This window comes from Pan paniscus, chromosome 21 (assembly GCF_029289425.2).
Source record: "Pan paniscus chromosome 21, NHGRI_mPanPan1-v2.0_pri, whole genome shotgun sequence".
Lineage (NCBI taxonomy): Eukaryota > Metazoa > Chordata > Mammalia > Primates > Hominidae > Pan > Pan paniscus.
This window is the reverse complement of record NC_073270.2, coordinates 8,111,025-8,133,173: the sequence shown is the minus strand read 5'-3', so window position 1 is coordinate 8,133,173 and position 22,149 is coordinate 8,111,025. Positions and strand designations below refer to the sequence as shown.

The 22,149-nt window shown below is 37.9% G+C and overlaps 1 long non-coding RNA gene across 1 annotated transcript in view; it reads left to right on the top strand.

Annotated features, from left to right (window-relative positions):
* The window catches only part of LOC130541035 (uncharacterized), a 107,818-nt gene that overhangs the window by 46,575 nt on the left and 39,094 nt on the right, over positions 1-22,149 (top strand). The window contains exon 4 of the long non-coding RNA XR_008955076.1: positions 19,190-19,272. This is a non-coding gene — a long non-coding RNA (uncharacterized LOC130541035). The remainder of the gene's footprint in view (positions 1-19,189; positions 19,273-22,149) is intronic.

Here is a 22,149-nt window from a genome sequence, read left to right as displayed (position 1 = left end):
TGCCCAACCAGAATCTCACAATTTCAGCAACAGGAAACAAAGTGTTGCTATTCACAATCTGTGGCAGTACATCAACAGATGGGGAAAAAGCCTTGCTTTTTGAAAAGCAGCTTTTATTCATTCACATAATCTGAAATGCCCCTGGCCATGATCACCATCATCTTTGATGTGGCTTCTGCATATTGTCTGTGCAACACACTGCCTTCCAAGAGAACGGGGACGCCTACATGAGAGCAGCATGGTAAGGCTTGAAAGAAATACTTAGCTATTGAACACAATGTCTTAAAACAGAAGCTCTGCGGATTTCCTCCTGTTGATACAAAATGATTCTTCTCAAGACCTCACAGAAACTTCTTCTCAGATTCACTACACAGGTCCTGAAGGGAAGCACATTCTTTTTGCTCGTTGTGGCATATCTTGGCAGAGTTCCATTTAAAATCTCAAGGAAACTTGACTCAAGCAATGGTTTAATAAATGCATTCAAGGTTAGGGAAAATATTTTCCAGCATTACTATTGATCTCTTGGTTTACTACAGAGAAATTAGGAATCACTAACTTCATAAAATGGTTAAAAGTTCTTTGTTTGTGGATGCTCAGAAAATAGTTCCTCTGTTGCCCTTCAATTCTTACATTCCTAGAGCTCTGGTTAAAAATGGAAGAATGGAAAGGCAAACTAATAATGTCTCTCTCTCTCTTTTTCTCTTTCTGCTTTTCTTTTTCTTAATCTCTCAAATGAATAGATATGCAACACATACACAAATACATCTGTGTATAGCTGTATTTTTTTAAAAAAGGATCTTAAGACTGTTCCAAAAATATCACACAGATAAAAAAGTGGGTCTTGTATTAATCTAAAACTCAAGAGATTTTACCTCTAATTTATGTATGTAAAAGTACACAGCCACAAATTTTATTTATCGTGCAGCATTAATTTTTTGAGATACATACAGTTTGCCAAACTCATGAACTTTCTCCTTTCTCCTCCCCCTCTTTTATTCTCATGAACTCTCTATCTTTGCAACCTGTACTTTTCATATTTCCCATTAAAGAATTACCCCAACCACTTCCACTAAAGTCAAGACTATCCAGAAGTACAACCTAAGTAAACAAATCCTGGGCTTCTCTTTCCCTTCCTGCTATTCCATTCTACTGTAATACAGAAGCTCAATGACTTCAAACCCCTTCACTCAACAGAAAATTCTTATCTAGCTTCCCTGAAAATAAAATCACTCATCCCTTAAATTTGAACACAACTTTTTCTTCTGCTTAAAAATTGTTTTCAGTGAGGTTAATTAGTTATGTCTTAGGAGAAAAACAGTTTTATGTTAGTCTTTCCTACTAAAACATAAAACAAGAAGATATTTTTGTGATTCTTTGAAGATTATCTGCACCTATAACAGATAAAGGCCTAATCACATAATGATAAACTAGCATAGATATTCTTATGTAACTCTCCCCACACCTTAAAGAGTTGTTTTATTCTACTTGTCAAGAATATGCCAACTGCTGTAACAAAAAAAATAGCAAATTTCTAACAATGTATAATGGTTGGTCTCAAGTGGAAATGTATTTATATTTCCCAGACAGTTCATCCTGATTAATGGACAGCTTTGCTCCAAGTGGTGTTTCAGGGACTCAAGTACTTTTTATCTTATTCTTCCAACATCTTCAACTCCTGCCAATGAAAAATGAAATAACTTTAGGAAATCACACATAGAAGATTTTTATAGAACGTCTTCAAAGAAGAGAAGATCATATTCCATTGGCTTGAACTCAGTCACAGAACCACATTAAGAATAAGTAATTCAGGAAATGTGGTCTAGCTGTAAGACTAAGAAATCAAGACATGCTTAAAGACTAGCTAGCCAGTCTATAGCCAACTAACACACACTCTGTTTAGAAAAATTATTGTAACCATTCTTTAAGAGTCAGTTTGTGGCCAGGCATGGTGGCTTATGCCTGTAATCCTAGCACTTTGGGAGGCCAAGGCAGGTGGATCACCTGAGGTCAGGAGTTCGAGACCAGCCTGGCCAACATGGTGAAACCCCATCTCTACTAAAAATACAAAAATTAGCTGGGCGTGGTGGTGGGCACCTGTAATCCCAGCTACTTGGCAGGCTGAGGCAGAAGAATCACTTGAACCCGAGAGGTGGAGGTTGCAGTGAGCCAAGATCGCACCATTGCACTCTAGCGTGGGTGACAGAGGGAAACTCCATTCAAACAAAAAAATAAAAAGTCAGTTTGCTAGGAACTAATCTTCTTTGCTTTTCTTCATCAGAGAATATCTTTCTTTCTCTTTTATTCCTAAAGGATATTTACAATGGATATAGAATTTATAGTAGACAGGTTCTTTCAATACTTGACTAATATGCTACGCCTTTCCTGTGTCCACGATATTGAATTAGAAATTACCCATTATTTGATTGTTATTTGATTGCTGTTTCCCTCTAAATAATGTGCTGTTGTTCTCTGGCTGCTTTTGGGATTTTTTTTGTCTTTAGTTTTCAGAGGTTTCAATTACGATGTATTCTGGCTGTGACTTCTTTGGGTTTATCCTATTTAGGGTTCCCTCAGACTCTTGAATCTGTAAGCTTTTGTCTTTCACAAATTTGTGAAGTTTTCAGACATCATTTCTTTAAATTCCTTTCTAGTCTCACTCTTTTTGTTCTGTCACTCTGATAATACAGATGCTAATGCTTTTGTTTTTGTCCCATAAAAGCCCTTGAAATTTTGTTCATTGTTTTCTAGGCTATTTTCTGTCTAGGCTATTTTCTGTTGTTCAGTTTGGCTAAATTCTGTTGATCTGTCCTCAAGTTTACTGATTCTACCCTCTGTCTACTTCACTCTACAGTTGAAACCCTACAGTGGGTTTTTATTGCAATTATTTTATATATCAATTCTAAAATTATATTTGGTTACTCTATTTATAACTTTTTTCTTTGCTGAGATTTTTCTAATTTCATATTTGCTTCAAGAGAATTTGTAATTGCTTGTTAAAATACTTTTATGATGGTTGCTTTAAAGTATTTGTCAGGAAATTCCAACCTCTAAAGCATCTCTATTCATTATTTGATCTCATTCTAGTTGTGGTTTTCCTGGTTCTTGGTAGAATGAGTGATTTTCTATTGTATCCTAAACATTTTGGATATTATAAGACTCTGGATGCTATTTAATTCTCTTTTTAAGCAGAGAGCACACCTATTGCAATGTACTCTGAGGACCAAGTGGGTGGTGTGGGTTGGAGTGAAGCCTAGGAAGTTGAGTTTCTAAACAGGTTCCCAAGTGATTGTGATGCTGCCCAGCTAAGGATTGTCCTTTGAGAATCACTGGGGAAAAAAGAAAATAATTGAATTAGATTGAAGGAAACCTGGATTTCCATGTTGAAAGCTGTATTTCCCACTGGGCCTTGTCAAAACCATGCCAGGAAAAGTGAGGCACAGGCTTTCTTTACTGACCACAAGTGGGGGTTCTGGGGTATTTTACTTTCCTCCTGGGCCTTGCTGATCCTGGGGAAGGGAGAAGTGGAAGCCTCATTCATCCTCACCTGTTGGAAGGTGGGATAAGCTTAGCTTCTGGCTGGCAGTTTCTGACACCAGGGGAAGGAAAAGGAGGAAATGGAGTACAGACTAGCCTCACCTCTCACCATCCCATCATGCTTCATTGATAACAAGTATGGGAGCCCCACCGTTGTTTGGCATTGCCATCTCAACTCATGGCTTCTAGAGTCACTGAGGCATGGAGGGAAAACAATGGAGGACCCAGATGCTCTCAAACCTTCTTCACTTAAGACCTTCTTAAAGATCTACCACATCATAGCAGATCTGTCTAGGATTCAAGTTTTGTTTCTCTGTTGTCAACTCGTATACCATCAGTTAAGCTTTGCTTTCTAATATGTTTTATGGCAAAGAAAATGGGTGACATGTCATCAGTTCACACAAGTATGGAAATCTTAATGGCATAATCTAATAGCAGGGAGCAGTCTAGGAATTCACCCCATGTGACGGTTAATTTTACATGTCAACCTGACTAAGCTATGGTGCCCAGGTGTTTGGTCAAACACCAATCTAGATGTTGCTGTGAAAGCATTTCCTTGAATGTGATTAACATTTAAATAATTAGACCCTGAATCAGGCAAACTACCTTCTACAATGAGTGGGCCTTACCCAATCATTTGAAGGCCTCATGAGCAAAAGAAAGAGATCCTTTGGAGGCAGAAGAAAATTGGCCTGCAGACTGCCAGACTGCCTTCAGACTTGAGCCAAAACTGCAACTCTCCAGGATTTCTGGACTTTCCATCTGTGCAAACTTTATGATAAATCTCTCTCTCGCTCTCTGTCTATATATATAAATATATATATATATACACACACACATATATGCCTATATGTATATATTTATGTGTGTATATAAACCAAGAAATGTAAATAATAACAAATTTTATTGATTAGATATCTGCTATACTCACTCTGACAGGAGCTTTAGCTGCTTTATTGAAATTTCAAACTTATCTTATAAGATAAATATTAATATTCCCACTTTTAAAATAAGTAAACTGAGTTACAAAGAGATTTAGCAGCTTCCTGATAAGGTACTAGGATTTGATTTAAATTCAAATTTGCTGACTCTAATGTCTTTTAACAACCACCACACATCAACTTATTGAAATTCATAACAACACTAAAGTTATATCATTTTTTCTATCAGCCTTCAATACCTAAGTTTTTTTTTAAAAAATCACACACCCTTTGATTTTATCATTTTGTATGTCTTTCTCTCTTCCTTCAATATTTGCCTCCTCTTTGTCACCTGGATTTCAATACCCAAGTCCTGAACATGGGGCACCTTTTGCTCCCAGACTCAGTTCCGTGTAATGTAGATGCACAGATGAGCTATACATGGTCTGTGCCCCAGAGAATAAATCTTTATGGATGTTTCTCCCATCGTACATTTCTTTTTCATTTTTCTGACTGTAAACTTGAGTAACAAGATACACTGGGGACTTTGTCACTCTTGATGAAATACAGGATAAAAATAATTGTCACTGTAGGCTTATCTTCTTCTCTAATCATTTATGGAGCCCATTATGGATGCTATTTAGCATTGCCAATTAACCAACAAATACTTGAGTTTATTCTTTGTCCTTTCCTGTTTCTGCAGCCAGGAATATATAATTCTATAAGATACACTAACTTGTGGTGGCATTTACAGACTTTTAGGGAGGCACAATTAACATATATAAAGCAATTAGAGAGCAGCATAATCAAGAATATATGTAAATGACAAATTGTTTGGAGAAGTGAGTTTACAGATAACTTGAATAACTGTAAAAGAAGTCATTCCAGACCTAGAGCCAATAAAATTAGGAAATTGAAAAAAGGATGCATGAGATCCATTTTGTGCATTGTTTAGGTCAGTGTTTCTTAAACTTTACTGGCATTAGTACAACCCGAAGGGCCTGTTAAAACATAGATTACTGGCTGGGCACGGTGGCTCACGCCTGTAATCCCAGCACTTTGGGAGGCCAAGGCAGGCAGATCACAAGGTCAGGAGTTTGAGACAAGGCTGGCCAGCATGGTGAAACCCCGTCTCTACTAAAAAAAATACAAAAATTAGCCCGGCATGGTGGCAGGAGAATTGCTTGAACCTGGGAGGCGGATGTTGCAGTGGGCCGAGATCACGCCACTGCCCTCCAGCCTGGGCGACAGAGCAAGACTCAGTCTCAAAAAAAAAGAAAAAGAAAAGAAAAGAAAACATAGATTACTGAACCTAAGCCTCAGAATTTCTGATTCAGTAGGTCTGGAGTGCAGCCTGAGAGTTTGCATTTCCAATGGCCACTGATGCTACTGGTCTGACGGCCACATTTTATGTACCATTGATCCCTCTAGGTCTTTCACAGTAAGTGTCTGTGTCTGTTAGCACCTTACGCATTTCAGAAATCAACTTATAACACCCGTTGTTGCATTTTCTTCTGACTTTTCTTTTACCTTCTTGAATTTCATTGTCCTACCTGCAGTAAATAGATCCTAATAAACTCTAGGCTATGCTACTTCAAAGAAAAATGTGGTGGTAGAGCAGAAAACTGACTGCTTGGATGAAACCAACATTGGATGTTCAGTTTGAAAATAATTCAATCTTTGATACTTTCATATACGAATCCAACATCAAAGTGAACTCCCAGGTTCTGTCAGATTTCTTCTTTCTAGTAAGAGATGAAATGTTTGTCTGCTGTCATTCCTTAACACGATAATTAGACAGTGTGATAATACAGTTTTCCTAGTGTTTGTAATCCTTGATCACATATTGTAATCATAAATATAAGCCACAGACTGAATGACTTAATTACAACCTTGATGGTAGACTGATAGAGAAAAACCTCGCACTATCCTCAGGGTAAAAAAGGGAAGCTTTTGAACATATTTTAGAATCAAACTATGGCAAATATTTAGAAATGTATTGTAGTGCTGATACTCAGTCTAACATCATGATTTTAACATGCCCTGACATACTTAACCTTTATGCCTTTATGCATGTTCCACTTAGCACATATTTTCAATTCATCCACATCATGCCAAATTCTCCAACTTTTTTCAAAGCCCCAATTATGTTTGCTCAATCCATGGACCTATCACTTCCTTTGTTGACACCCATTTATTCATTAAACACATTCGATACAGTAGCCTCTATGCTAGATGGAAAAGATATAAAGGTGAATGGAACACAAGGGAAGCACCTGATGGTTAGGAAAATATGCTTGTAAACATATAAACACAATAAAGTATTAGAGGGTTATCATAGAAGTATAATGGCCCATTTTGACTAAAAAAAATCGACCTTGTTTTAATGTTATTCTCTGAAATATCATGTGAGCAGATTCTGTCTTTTTCTGCTAATGCAATTAGTTCCGCATATTCAAAATAAATCTTTTCTCAATGTTATAACAATCATTGACTTGTGTGTTCAACATTTAACTTATGTAAAGCCAAATATTCAGACCACTCCTTCCATTGTAGTGACAGCATAGAAAAAAAAAAGGCATTAAATTCCTGACCCCGACATTCCAATAGTTAAAAATACAAATCCTCTGAACTTATCTTATATATTAGTTTTGAACCATGAAAATAATCAACATTAGATGTGGGAGACAGAACTTAGATAGCGGTCAGACATTTCCTTAGGATCCTCCCCTCTTCCATCATCCTCCAGCCCCAACCCCCACCAAAAAAAGCCTAGGGGTTTTGCCAGTGTCCTGGTAGGCTGAGATGAAGACTTTGTAGGACCCAAAGGCCAGCAATACCTGGCTACATTGCTGGATATTGTGTATAAATATATATATAGTGCGTGTGTATATATATACATACTATGTAGGGTGGGTGTGTATATATACAGATATAGTATATAATTTATGTATATATATACACACAAATACAGTTACATAATAAACTGTATTAGAATATATATAAACTGTATTAGTACATATAAACTGTATTATTACATTTATATATAATGTTTATATATATACCTAAACTGCATTAGTAATTACACACAAATTTTAAACCATGCAATTCTCTTTTTCTACTAATTATTGTGCAGTAGTAGAAATATCATGATAGAATAACACTTTCAGATATTGTTAAGTACCACAGTGACATTTGTAGACACTTCTCTGGTCTCTAGGATATGTCAACAAGACAGCCAGTACATGTTTAATGGAGAGCAGTGGCTGGAACAGATTCATTACGCTTGGCCTTGGTCCCCCTCCATCTCCTAGAATGGAACCATGTGTCAACACCAATAGATCTTATAATCATTTAATTATTAATCTGAATTCCAGCTTTCTCTTTTATAAAGGTCTATAGTTCAAATGCATGAGTTTAGTGATTCCTCTAACATTCTATGGATTCTCAATTTCATAGGTACTTTCACTCTTAGATAGTATATTTGAGCTGATAATTTGACTAGTTAATAGGTAACTTTGAAGTTTTTATTTTGCACTGACAGTTCCCCTCGCAGTTTTAAAAGCTATATCTAATAATCCTTATTTTATTCTGAAATAAAAAATCGATTTCCAGAGAATATAATAAATGCAGAGTAAAGAAGTCCTCAGAGCAATTAAAACGCATGTTCTCAAAAACATCTACCTTAATCCTCATGAAATCATGCAAAAGTGCCCCAGTCACTCAGTGCACACCTAGCATCTTAGAAGGAATAAATTGAAAATGAATTATTTTATGAAAGCAATTGAATTTTATGGTTTTATGTTCATAATTTTACTTTGTTTCAAATGTTTTGCTTTCGTATTCGAGTGAGTACGAACTGGGATTAGTCCAGCATAAAGAAGAATGTTGAAAACCAAATGGTTCCTTATTACATTTCTACCATGAAGAAATGCAAAAGATAGAAGGAACTACTGGAAGAGCAGGAAGGAATGGTCACTAATTGGGAAAGAGGAAACAGTGCAATTATAAAACGTGACTTAATCTTTAGAAAATGCTGCCAGGTAAAATCATATAGTATAGCAGAAAACAATCACACTTCTCAAACGCCCCAGTTTATAAGTTTATCACTTGGATATTTTGTTTTGTGTTGCATCCTTGAGCCTAGACATGCACCTAGCAAGCTCACTCTCACCAATAATATTCAACCAGCAACATTGCTCTGTTTTTTAACTCAAATGACTAAACTTTTCCATACACAGAAGGTGCATGAAAAGACAAAGCTGAATCTCAGCTTTGCTATATTCTTACTTTGTGATCCCAGGCTGCAGTCTTGAGTAGAGCTTAATGAGTAGCTACTGCTTAACGACCTCTACTACATGTCAGACTATACATATATATGCATGTATTATAACTAATACTTACAAGTAATTGTATAGTCCTAGAAAAAGACTACAATCTTATCTTATATATAGCCAACAATCAGTAAATGGCTAAATTAGATTTGAAATGACATCTTGTTTTTTCCTTTCTTTCTTTTTTTTTTTGAGACAGAGTCTCACTGTGTTGCCCAGGCTGGAGTGCAGTAGCATGATCTCAGCTTACTGCTTCCTTGACCTCCCAGGCTCAAGCAATCCTCCCAGTTCAGCCTCCTAAGTAGCTGGGTCTACAGGCATATGCTACTATGCCCACCTAATTAAAAAAAAAATTGTAGAGACAGGGTCTTACTATGTTGCCCAGGCTGGTCTTGAACTCCTGGGCTGTAGTGATACTCCCACCTCAGCCTCCCAAAGTGCTAGGATTACAGGTGTAAGCCACCTGGCCAAAATGATGTCTTTCAGTTTCCAATCCCATGTCCTATCTCTGTCCCGCATCCACCATGCTCCTCCCCTATCTGTAAACCCAAACTCTTAAAGAAATGGTCTTAGTCACAGTCTCACCACTGATTAGCAAGGCTCTTCATTTCTTTATAGAGGTCTTTCTTTTCACCACAAACTTTATTTTTTATACACCTATGACTCAGAGTAGCAAAGCCCCTTTTGTGCTTCTGTTCCTTAGAATAAAAGTGTTGGAGAAATTAAAACCATAGCACTGAATCATTATGAGTAATAATGAAAGAAATAGGGATGATCTTATCAATCACTCTTCAAAGGTATAATGTGAATGTCTAATTACATAAACGATAAAATACATAGCACTGCACTACCTTTTCGTACTTATTTTTGTCTTTTTGAAACTTCAGGAGATATAGGACACAGAATAAAATGAAGGATAACAAAAGACTAAAAAATAGATGAGAAAAAAAGAATTACATGGTATACCAGATCTTACTCAATTTTAGATTATTGGGAGAGAAAATTTACCAGTTGTATAAATTGGTGAACTAGGAATGAAACAAGACACAACTTTATTGGGTCTTGACACAATTTTAATTCCAGGAGTGAAACTTTTGACCTAATCACTTCCCTTATTTTAACTCCCTAATGTAAAATGGGTCAAATGAAAGCTTCCTTTTCTTATTCATGGAAATAACATGATATCTGGATTATAACATTTGGAGTTTTATGAAATAAAAATGGCCATAAATGTTTCATGCATAATTTTAATAAAGTGAGGTAAAAACAAGAAGTCTGTAGCCTCAGAGTTCTCTGTGTGATCTGACTTGATTTTACCATTTACCTCCTGCTACATGGTTCTGGGTTTGTCTTTTTATTTTTTTTTCTCTACTAGATTTTTATTAGTAAAGCTAAAAATAAAAACATTAAATTTATGCAATGATCTGATGGGCAGAAAACTTTGGAACGCCAGTTTAATCACTTAAATGGCTTTGTTGTCATGAAAGAAGCCAGTAACTTCTTATCTACTTAATACTTCCTTTTACGATGTTCCGTGACAACAATTGTCTGCAGGATTTTGGGTTTATAAAAGGAGAAGGACCCCGCCCTACCTCTCCAATCTCATTTTTTGCTCCACCAGCATCTTTCGCTGCAGGCAAATTGGACCACTTGAGTTTCATCCAAGGTGCTGTGTTCTCAGTTATCCTGGTGCACCACGTGTCTTATCATCTCTGTTCCCCATCACTTCTACTCAATCTTCTCCTTTTGCGTCCTGCTACATGGTTCTGGGTTTGTCATCTGACCCAGTTATCCCTAGCACTTTGACTGAGCCCCTTACATTTTACTTGTTTCTGTTCCAGTAGGACACTAAGAAAAACCTCTTTTATAACACCATATGATTCAGCAATGTCACTTCTCGGTATTTTCCCAAAAGAATTGAAATCAGAATCCTGAAGGGATATCAGCACTCTCATGTTCATTGCAGTACCATTCACAATAGCCAAGATGTGGAAACAACCTAACTGTCCATCAACACATGAATGGAAAAAGAAACTGTGGTATACACATGCCATGGAATACTTATTCAACCTTGAAAGAGGAGGAAATTCTGTAATATGTGACAACATGGATGAGCCTTGAGGACATTATGCTAAGTGAAAAGGCAATCACAGAAAGACAAATATGCTTTCATTTCATTTATATGAGGTATCCTAAATAGTCAAGTTCTTAGAAGCAGAGAGTAGAATGGTGATTGCCAGGGATTAGGAGGAGGGAGAAATGGGGAGTTACTAATCAACAGGCATAATGTTTCAGTTAAGCAAGTTGAATCAGCTCTAAGATCTGCTGTACAACATTGTACCTAGAGTCAATATGTGTCATACACTTAAGACTGGGTTAAGAGGATACATTTCAAGTTAATTGTTCTTACCACAATAAAACAAAACAAAACAAAAGCACTTACAATGACTTTGTCTGCCCCCTCACAAGACAGCCAGCTCCTTGATAGCAAAGACAATGTCATATCTGCTCCTGTACACTCAACCTTTGCAATGGGCTCAACACGTAGTAAATCCTCAAAGATCTTTGCTTCATAAGTAGAGACACTGCAAATAATTTAAGCTTACAATTGTGCTGTGCTTTATTAATAAAAATGGGGCTTCTGACCTATTGTTCAGTAAAATTTAGATATCTTTTATTATTTTTTTCCCAAGTATATTTATTGATTTTAAAGGCACTCTATTTCTGGCAAATAGTCATATGCTAATAGAGAAGAATAAAAACTTTCCCAATATTAAAAAACTGATCATGTTATAAAAGAAAATAAAAATTCACCTTAAATAAATGTTATTTAAATTTCATATTTATCTCAAAAGATTAAAAAAATAAAGCAGAGATGTGTTCTGCCCACAGTTAGAAAGTGAGTTTAGGGTAAATATTGAAATTCCTGCCTTCCCAACGCTATGTCACAATCAGGCCCCATTCACCCCGTGGTCCCAGTTTCCACATGCGTCTCAGAAAGAGTTTCACTATCTCCATATCCATTCCTCAGCTGTAGCTTGGAGGAGCCCCATGGGGTATTATTATTTCAGCCAGTAAAAGCTAGATTGACTCTAAGCTTGAATCATGCTGAGACTTTGCTTAGGCTGCCAAGTTCAAGCACGGTTCCTCTTGCAAGAAGAGTTTTACAGTTGTGTGGCCGAGGCCACTGAGTCATTTCCTCCCCCTGCTATGGGCACTACTTCAAACGAGACCTCACCTCACCCTTTCCCAATGGAGAGGAATCACAGGACCTTCTAAATGAAAGACTGCTGAGCCTTGAATGGCATTGCTAATGTTCCTCACAGACTTACTCTCTCAGAATTATAACTTAAAGGGAGAAATGCCCAAAGGGCTTGGTCCTGCTCATTTAATTGGTCCTATGCTCCCTTTAGAGGCTTATCCTAGAACATTTAATTAGGCTAAAGAGCGCATTCCCTCTGTAGAATGGAGAGTGGGAAAGTTTCCAGTATTTGAAGGGGAGGATAGCTGGTTGTCAAAGGTAAGCCCATTTCTAGCTACTCATGCTGATAATTTCTTTTTTTTTTTTTTTTTCAATTGAGATGGAGTCTCGCTCTGTCATTCAGGCTGGAGTGCAGTGGCACCATCTTGGCTTAATGCAACTTTTGCCTCCTGGGTTCAAGTGATTCTCCTGCCTCAGCCTCCTGAGTAGCTGGGACTTCAGGCTTTCTTATTCCTGCTTATTTAGGGTTGGGATGTAGATGACCTCTCTAATGTCATAGTGAGGTAGGCAATTTTAAATCTTATCATCCCATTGTCCAGGCACATGGCTCATGACTGCAATTCCAGCACTTTGGGAGGCTGAGGTGGGAGGATCACTTGAGCCTGGGGAGGTCGAGGCCCTCTCTCAAAAAAAGAAATCTTATTACCCCAGAACAATTATATTGCTGGAAATTAACCAAATCAATTTAAATATGGCAACAAAAGGTTATTTTAAATAAAAGAAGCTCCCCTTGCTTGAAAAGCTGGCTCTACTATTAAAAAAGAAATTAACAGGGTGGAGCATGGTGGCTCATGTTTGTAATCCCAGCACTTTGGGAGGCAAAGGCGAGTGGATCGCCTGAGGTCAGGAGTTCGAAACTAGCCTGGCCAACATGGTGAAACCCTGTCTCTACTACTAAAAATACAAAAAACCTTAGCTGGGCATGGTGACATGTGCCTGTAATCCCAGCTACTCTGGAGGTTGACACAGGAGAAACACTTGAACTCTGGAGGCAGAGGCTGCAGTGAGGAAAGATTGTGCCCCTGAACTCCAGCCTGGGTGACAGAGGGAGACTCCATCTCAAATAATAATAATAATAATAATAATAATAATAATAACAACAATAATAATAACAGAATGGTGCTCAATATTCAGAAACAAATTTAAATTGGTATAAATATGTATGTGTTATTGAATATTTGTGGAAAAAAAAGCCACTTCACATTCAACTTGAGTATTGATTAACCTACATTTAGAAAAGGCTAAGAGAGAAAAAGAAGTTTACTTTTGCTTTGTTTTATTTTGTTTTCCTTTTTTTTTTGAGTCACAGCCTCACTCTGTCACCCAGGCAGGAGTGTAGTGGCGCAATCATGGCTCACTGCAGCCTCCACCTCCTGGGATCAAGCGATTCTCCTGCCTCAGCCTCCCGAGTAGCTGGGATTACAGGCGCCCAACACCACGCCTGGCTAATTTTTGTATTTTTAGTAGAGATGGGGTTTCACCATGTTGGTCAGGTTGGTCTTGAACTCCTGACCTCGTGATCCACCCGCCTCGACCTCCCAAAGTGTTGGGATTACAAGCATGAGCCACTGCACCTGGCCTGATTCCTTAGTAATATCTTTAATCAAGGCTCTGAGTACTTGATTGAAGCCAAACCTGCAAAGCCATGGCGTTGAGTTCCTCCAGTTCTGGTTCTATTCACACTTCATCTCAATCTTTGCAATGTAGCTGGGGTAGGACATCCCAGAAAATGAGCTTGAGGAAGACCAAATCAAAATATCTTTGACATAGATGATTATCTCCTGATCTGAAGATGACGGAAGATGTGACTCATCAGGGGCTGGAACACTGTGAGGATTTACGTGGGCAAAATGGCATCAGAAGCAGCAAGGATGAGCTGAATTTGACTTGGCAATGCTCTTTTCTCTTCCTCGCTTTTCTGAGTTCCTAGAAATTCATTTCTTGTAAACATCAAACACTCAGACTGTTACAACAATCAGGGCACCTATAAAGCTTTGGTTTCAAAGGAGATAGATGAGTGTCTGCTAAACAATGTTACATTGCAAGTTTTATGGATAACTTCCCTTTAGATTTGGATGGGGGCTTGAAGACAGTTTGTGCTTTCAAAGGATTCCAGTCTCAACATAAGATCACACTCATGATCTTAACATAATTAGATATAGTTATTTTGCTACTACTCAGTAAGTCCCACAGTAGACCATGTGCTGGAATGACATGCAAACTCCTCAGTGGGTGAGCCAGAAGTCTTCCTAGGCAGAAAAGTATCATAGTTTGGCACAGTTTGCCAAAGTAAAGTCTTCCACTCAAAATAGACTCCTCCCAATCCTGGCCTTGCAGCCAGGCACCTTAAATGTAATCACTTTCTGTATGTTACTCTACTTGGACCACCCAGTGGCAGGGTCAGGGTCATGTGGAATGCAGTTGTGAGCATATGCAGATACAGATAGACAGCTAAGATCCCAAGATAGCTGTAAATGTCCTTATTTTCCTAGAGCCAGTTATCAGCAGGACATACAGATAGAACTCAAATATCAAAACCATAGGCAGTCAAAATATACCTCAAGGTAAGAGAAGGGATGAGGCTTAGACTTGGCTTGTTCCTTGTCTAGACTGGGAATGGAGAAATCTCTCAATAGAAGTGTGGGCTAATTATCTGTATTAGGAAAGGCCTCAGACTAAAAACTTAACTGAGTTGGTTGTGACCGTCTCCCTATCCAGTACTCGTCAGGTCACTGATCGAACAAACCATTTGATTTTGATGCGAGGTAGCACATGGCAAAGGATAACTAAGTCTTTTTAAAATTGCTTTCCAAATGATATCCTTTAAAACACATTGCGGTAGTCTAGAATTGAAACTGAAATCTCCCAGGACTTCCCTCCCTTCCCTGTCAGAGGCAGTAGGTGGATAAATAGACATACTCCACTCTTCTTACAGTTCTTTGGAAAGATCAGAAGAATGAGCATTCTTCAGAGTTGACTGGCTTTATATACACATACAGCTGTTTCTTTATCCAATGGGTCAAGCTGTAAACCAAAACACCATGGAATCAGTGGTTCATAGGAACTACAAAGGTAGCCATAAAAGCATATGCTGAAGAATTAGAGGCATATATATTTGTTGCATGAATAAATGGATTTTGCTAATGTCATTAGGCAGCCATTTGAGTCACTGAAGGCAGACCTGCCAGGCCAGGGCCAGTATTTCTGTCATTGCCTTTACTAACATGGCAAAGCCAAAGTCCTTTTTTTTTTTTTTTTTTTTTTTCCAGATAGGGTCTCACTCTGTCTTTCAGGATGGAGTACAGTAGTGCAAACACAGCTGATGGCAGCCTCAACCTCCCAGATTTGAGCGATCATTTTACCTCAACCCTCAGAATAGCTGGGACCACAGGTGCAAGCCACCATGTCTGGCTAACTAAAAAAAAAAATGTTGTGGAGATGAGGTCTCATCATGTAGCCACGCCGGTGTCAATCTCCTGGACTCAAAGTCTTAAATGAAAGAGAAGACAGTGAGTCATGGGTCCAGAGGAATAAATAACGGGAGATCAAGAAGTAAGTTTACTGTAATTCACAGGTGGCAAAGACGAATTCAGAACATATTCTACAAATGGAATGTATGTACTGAACAGACTGACTGATATATATATAAATATTTTAATAGATTTTTAGCTAATTGATTTTTGATAATATTCAGCCAAACCATATGATTCTGCCAATATTCAACTATGTCAATGAATCAATTTGGGGTAATTTCATAGGACATAATTCTAGAATGTAAGACGGGATCCCTCTTTGTTGCTTAATGAACTGTTTTAGGGTAGTACTTCACAGAAGAAAAGTGTATGTACTTAATAGAAATATATTAGTAATCTGTACTTAATAAAAATACTTTACAAAGAATAATGAGGAAACCTCAGTGTAGGAAGCTGGGTAAGGGTTGGGTGAACTTCACTCAGCACCTCTACTGATATTTCCCTTAGGAGGAACAGCTCTGCTTGTGGCCAACCCACAGTCCCCTGACCCAGGACCAATTTGAGGCCATCACTTCCTGCCTTGTTCTGGTTTACCTGGTGATATCACACACTATCTGGCAGCGAAGAACTTCATGTGCTCTGCTAGAACCAATATCTTCCCATGACAAAGATGTTTCTGCTGGGTGTGTATTCTCTTTCCCCATTCTTTTGAGATAAACAAGAGCCACCCACCTCTTCCCTTAAGTTGTACACTCTAGATTTTGTACTATTACATGGTTAGTTAGGACATGGCTGTCTTCACACAATTCTCTCTCTTCCTCCCTCTCTCTCTGGAAGTGATTATTGTTGCATTGGGATACATTTACTCAGCAAAGATTTATAGAGAAAAGAAAAAAAAAGTATAGGCCAAATGTTCAAGGCCACAGAGTTGGACTAATAAGAGAGCCAGAGCTGTGTTCACATTCCTGGGTCCTTCATCAGGCTTTTTCCATTCTTTCAATCTCAGACATCCTTCAATGTGGTGCTCATTTTATAACCCATACTCATCTCAGGTCAAATCTCCTAGATAGGCAATCAAACCTAGTGACTGATTTGTCTACTTCATGTTTTAGTAATGACTTTGAGCCCAAACTGAACACTTTAAATTTTACTTTCCTCTCTATTGTATTGTCCTTTTGTTCTTTCTTATTTTTTTTTCTTTTTGGTGCATTTTGGTCTGTGCATGCATTTTAAGAACACTTGAGGCATTCCTATGTAGGTAGCAGAGGATTTCACCAATGATTCTGTTCCATCTCCCATCCCTATACTCACATTTCACCATTGTGTTTTAGAACCCAGAGAACTTCTCTTTTCCATGTCTTGATATTGTTTTAATTTTTTTATTTGTTCATTCTTCTTGATCAACTGGTGTGCTAGGGAAAGCTTGCACAGGATTTCAAGAGTTAATTGTGCACGTTCCTTCTTAACTTGAATGGAAGCTTGACATTAGCCACAGTAGAAGTGTTTGTAGAATGGAAATCAACAAATACTACAAATCAGGGGATTTGGGGTATTTTGAAAGCCAATTGTTAACTCTTTCATTTACTATCCTACTCCTCTTTCTGCTCCACCATAAAAAATCAAGCCATCTTGTTCCAGGCAACTATTTTTTTCCTTTGTGGGGCCTCACCATTGCTAAATGTTTAGAATGAGGCTGTATTTTACAATACCTCCAACAATGTAAATATTCTTCAATTGACCTGATGCCTCAGCCAACAGATCCCTCTATTCCCAAAATCAGAGTAAGACAGATATACTTGAGTTATCTCTCCCAGGCTCACATCTGTGAATACTTCAAGGAAAAGAGCTAACAGAGACTGCCTGTATTTGCCATCTGCGTTTTTCTTTTATTACAGTGAAGGATGATGCCATGGTAGAACCTTCAGTTTTAACTAACTCACCAGATAAATACAGCCACTTGAGTGATCTCCTGTGAAACCAACAGAAGAACCACCCCATAATCTACATAATCTTGATAAGTAATAATTTCTTGTTTTAATGCATCAAGTTTTGGGGTGGTTTGTTATATATCAGTGGATAACTGAAAAGAGCATCTTTCTGTTCTACAGATTTGCAACTGAATTACAAACCACTCCTTAACTTCTTACCTTGGCTTTGGGAACCTCACCTTTTCTAAGGAGCTCGTCTTTAGGAAGGTTCAGTTACAGAAAAAGAGGGGGAGTAAAAAACCTAGGACAGGGCCCACAACATGCAATTGAGAGAAATCCAATGCAGGAGAGCCATTTGAGTAAACAGGAAGGCTTTAAAAAAATAAACACACACAGCTGCAGCTGGCCACCAGTCCCCTGAGTGAAATTCTTAATTTCCAAAGACAAGAGCAGGCTCCAGAGATCAGACTAAAAAGAATACATTCTTTGGCCCTTTTTTGCTATTGGGTCACTATAGTTGTTAATAAAATTTTCTCTCCATATTTAGTGCCCGTCCTGAGTGTGCTGGAATACGTATAACTAGGGAGTGCTGTATGCCTTCAAACAACTATCTTATAATATCTTCAAAGCTAAGCCTGAAAATGAGGTAAAACCCCAAACAAAAGACTTGATGGTGGAAGCAGAAGATATCTCCTGAGATCATTGAAAAAGGCTAACAACCATGACAATTATCTCCTGGATGTCCATTTGTTCACATCTTACTTCATGCACATGATAGTCAGATTGTGCACACTTGACAGATCATTCCAGAAGAGGCCACCTTGCCAACAAAGAGTCCCTCGGGAATATTCAGCCCTTAAATCTTCACTGGGGTACGAATGCCTCAAGATTTAGCATTAGTCATTCTCAACCATGTATTTGAAGAGGACTACTTATTCTGACAGCATGCTCTAATTGAAGACACTGAAGTTGAATTAAAAATATAAAGGACCAACAATTCCCTTTGGGTACTTAACAAGTCCTAAATGGTAGAAAAGTAACCAACAGAGAATTTATAATTCTGTTCATATGTTACTCTCTGGGGGATTATACATTATTAAAACTTATTGAAAGGGCAGCCTTGTGTTTTTCCTTCTTCACTTAGCCTGTTTTCTCTTTGCACTTCTCTCAGTGAGCCTATAAAGTGAGCCTGAGCAGGTTCCCATTAGCTGTGGTCAGTTTTAATTTCTGGTTCTCATGCGCAAAGCTGATGTGTGTAGGTTCCCAATCCTGGAAGGAAAATGCCATGAAACCATTTCTGGCATTGCTTAATTAAAACAAAAAATGCAGCCTGCAATTTACACAGCAAAATTTAAGACAATCAGTTACCTCATGTGAACAAATTTCTTCACTACATAATTTCATAATTCTTTGCCCTCAAAGACCATTTGCCCATCTCCTCTAAAAATTTTCACATAAGAAGAAAGGTGATGAAATAAGACATTTTCCCTTCTATTCCAGTGAAATTTGAAGTGTGGCCTCTCTCAACTTATTTGGTAAAAACAGAAAAAGTAAATTCCTCAGTATTCAGACACCATAGTCCACAACTTCCATTTTCAGCCAACAGCTGACCACCATATGCATCATAAATTGAGAAACTGTGGTACTAAGCCCCCACCTTGCTGGCCAGTACTGCATTGAGAAGAGGCCAAGATCAAATCTTCTAGTTTTTATCTAAATTTAGTCATACTTCTTTCAGCTTCAAGAAACAGAAGCCTCACTCAATCTGGCTTTCAAAATGGTGAGAAAAGAAGTGGACTCACATAATTGAAAAGGCTTGAGGTAAATTAGAGTTTCAAGTATGGCTGAATTCATCAAGAAAATCTCCTTCTCTATTCCTTGAAATGATTTTCTTGAGGGTTTGCTTTGTTCTCACAGAAGGCTCTTCTTGTGTAGTGGAAAAGATAAGGAAAAGTACCAGCTTACATTTCATATACTAAGGAATCCCAACAGAAAGAAAGTACCTCTTATTTAATTATTCCAGGGAAAGGCCTAGGTCTCCATAATTAGTCACTGAAGCCAGAAGATGGAATAATCTGATGTGCCAGATTTTGGTTTTTATTTTGGTTCAGGTTTCCCCAGAAGTAGACCTTGAGCTAAGGATTCCAGTGAAAACAGTTTATTGGAAATTGCAAGGAACACAGGTGGTTGACAGGGAAGGCAGCCAATTTAAGCAGTATTGTTAAATCAGATACCAGTGAAATATTATAGTTTAACTTTGCAGTAATAGCCTCTGGCTAAACCAATACCTAATAATTACCCTTGCCAAGAAGTGAGAGATTCGGGGTACTTACATTGCTATACCTATCAGATATTAGGTAAGGCCTACCTCCAGACGGATTCCCCATCCCCCAGTCACTTTCCACCTGCCTTGTGCATGAGAAAAGAAGGTTTCGTCAACATGAAGGCAGATGTCCAGCAAGCATGCTTTTGCTAGCTGATGGAGGCTAAAATTGTACACATGGAAATGGAAGGGGTATTTGAAGAGATATGGGCAGAGCACCAACAGTCTGCAACAGATCCTATCCTCATTCATCATTGAAGGGACGCAGGGTTTGGTGCAATAGCCATACCCAAGCCACATCTAATGAGAGTAGAGCAGGGATAGTGCTTACAAAAGAAAACTAGAGTTCTGTCTTCAAGAATAAAGAGGAAATGTTCTTTGACAGGTAAATCCAAGAGATGTTCTCTTGATTAACTGAAACATGAATAGTGCTTTCTCAGTGTAAACCTGGCAATACAGAGACTGGTGCCACACTGTAAATGGAGATTAAGAAATAGAAACTGAGCTTGATCTTGCTAAGGTTATGGATTATCCCTAGCACTTGAGCTGGGATCTTTGAAGTGTACTCAATGCCTTCAAGAGCAAGAAGATGGAGATGAGTACACTCTTATGTCTTCATTCTACTAATAATTCTTGGTCAAGAAAATACAACTACTCAGCATTGGGGACTAGGAATAATTTTCTAAGATACAGCAAATGTAATTGGTGCTTTCTGGAATAAAATAATTAAAAGACAGTTATGGCAAAGGCATAAAGACTCTACCTATAAATGTCTATGGAAGGAACTCTCTTAGCCAAAAAAATAAGTGGCTATCAGACGATTTTTAATCCCTTTATTTTGCTTTGGCTGTAATCATTGTTACTTGGTGATGAGCATATTGTTTGGCAGTTTATTCTTTTTTAGAAAAAAAAAATACGTATTGCCAATAGCTCTTCCAAATGAAAATCACTGCCCAAGGAGCACTGTATAAGCAGCAGTAAGACATTTGCAACCAAGCAAGCATTAACGAAGTCTTGGGTAATTTCTACTGTGGTGAGCAGAATAATGCCAAACCTGCTAGATGTCTGGATTTCTGGCTGCCTAATAAATCTTTCCTTTGTGTAGCCTGTGAATGTTGGCTCATGATCTTCTTACATCAGACTGGCTCTAAAGGGGCTCACTAAAATTGTCCCCAACATCTCCACATGGTAATCTCAAATAAATCAGAGCAGGACTTTTTCATCATTTTTAATAGAGGAAATTATTTAGCAATGCTCATACAATGTACAACAATTTTACTCTTGTGTTTGTTTATGTGATACACAGATTTTGTTTGGTTTGCTTTTGTCTTTGATGCTTTAAAAAATTCGAGGGGATTTTATGTTTCTAGATTCCTGGAATCTGTTGGAAACACAAAGAGGATGTTCTCCCAGCATTACAGTCTCAACTAAATTTTACTTCTCAGTCTCTGACAACTCACTTTCTAACTCGAAGTCTCAGTTAAGTTCTACATAAGCACCTCCATCTTTTCATACTTATCCCCGACTAGCTAATTTTTTAAAGTAAGTGAAACTTACTTTATTTCTTCTTCTTTTTTACAGAGAAGGAAAACAGGTAAACTGTATTCTTTTTTTTTTCCCTTTTTTTTAGGTCTCCTTTGATTTATTTAATCAGCATTGTATTGTTTTCAGCTTATACGTTTGGTATATGTCTTGTCAGACTTACACATACATTGTTCTCTTTTAGAGCAATTACAAGTGGCATTGGATTCTTAATTTCAGTGTCCAACATGCTCATTGTTAGTTGGTGTTGATTTCTTTTTAAATGCTTGGTGAAGTTCCCTAGTGAAACCATGTGAGCCTGGAGATTTCTTTGTCTGTGCCTGTTAATGTTTTTGGGTTGCTGGCTTCTCCAGCACCCAGCACCCTGCCTGAGATTCATGAGGCCAAAGAAAACACAGGAGACTCACTACCATGTGCTTCCTTGGACCTCAAGCTCCCTAGCTAGTCTCCCTTCTTCTCTATAACTTTCAGAGTCACCTTAAGTTTTATGTATATATATGTCCAAGGTTTTTATTTGTACTTAGAGAGAAGAATAGGGAAAAATATGTCTACTCCATCTCCTCAAAAGTAGAAGTCCCCAGATTATAGAACCTTTTGATTCTCAATTTATTTGAGAAGCTATTTAAACACATACACACATTTATAGACATCAGATATTTGTTTTCTAAGTCTTTGCCGATGTGTTATGTGTTCCTGGGGCTAGTACTAGGGCCTGTGAGACAGTGCTACTCATCATGCAGTCCAGGATTCAGTACCAATAGTGGTTACTGCTCTGTAATCAATTTAAAATTCGAGAATGTACTTTTAATCTTTGTTCATGGGTGTGTTACAAA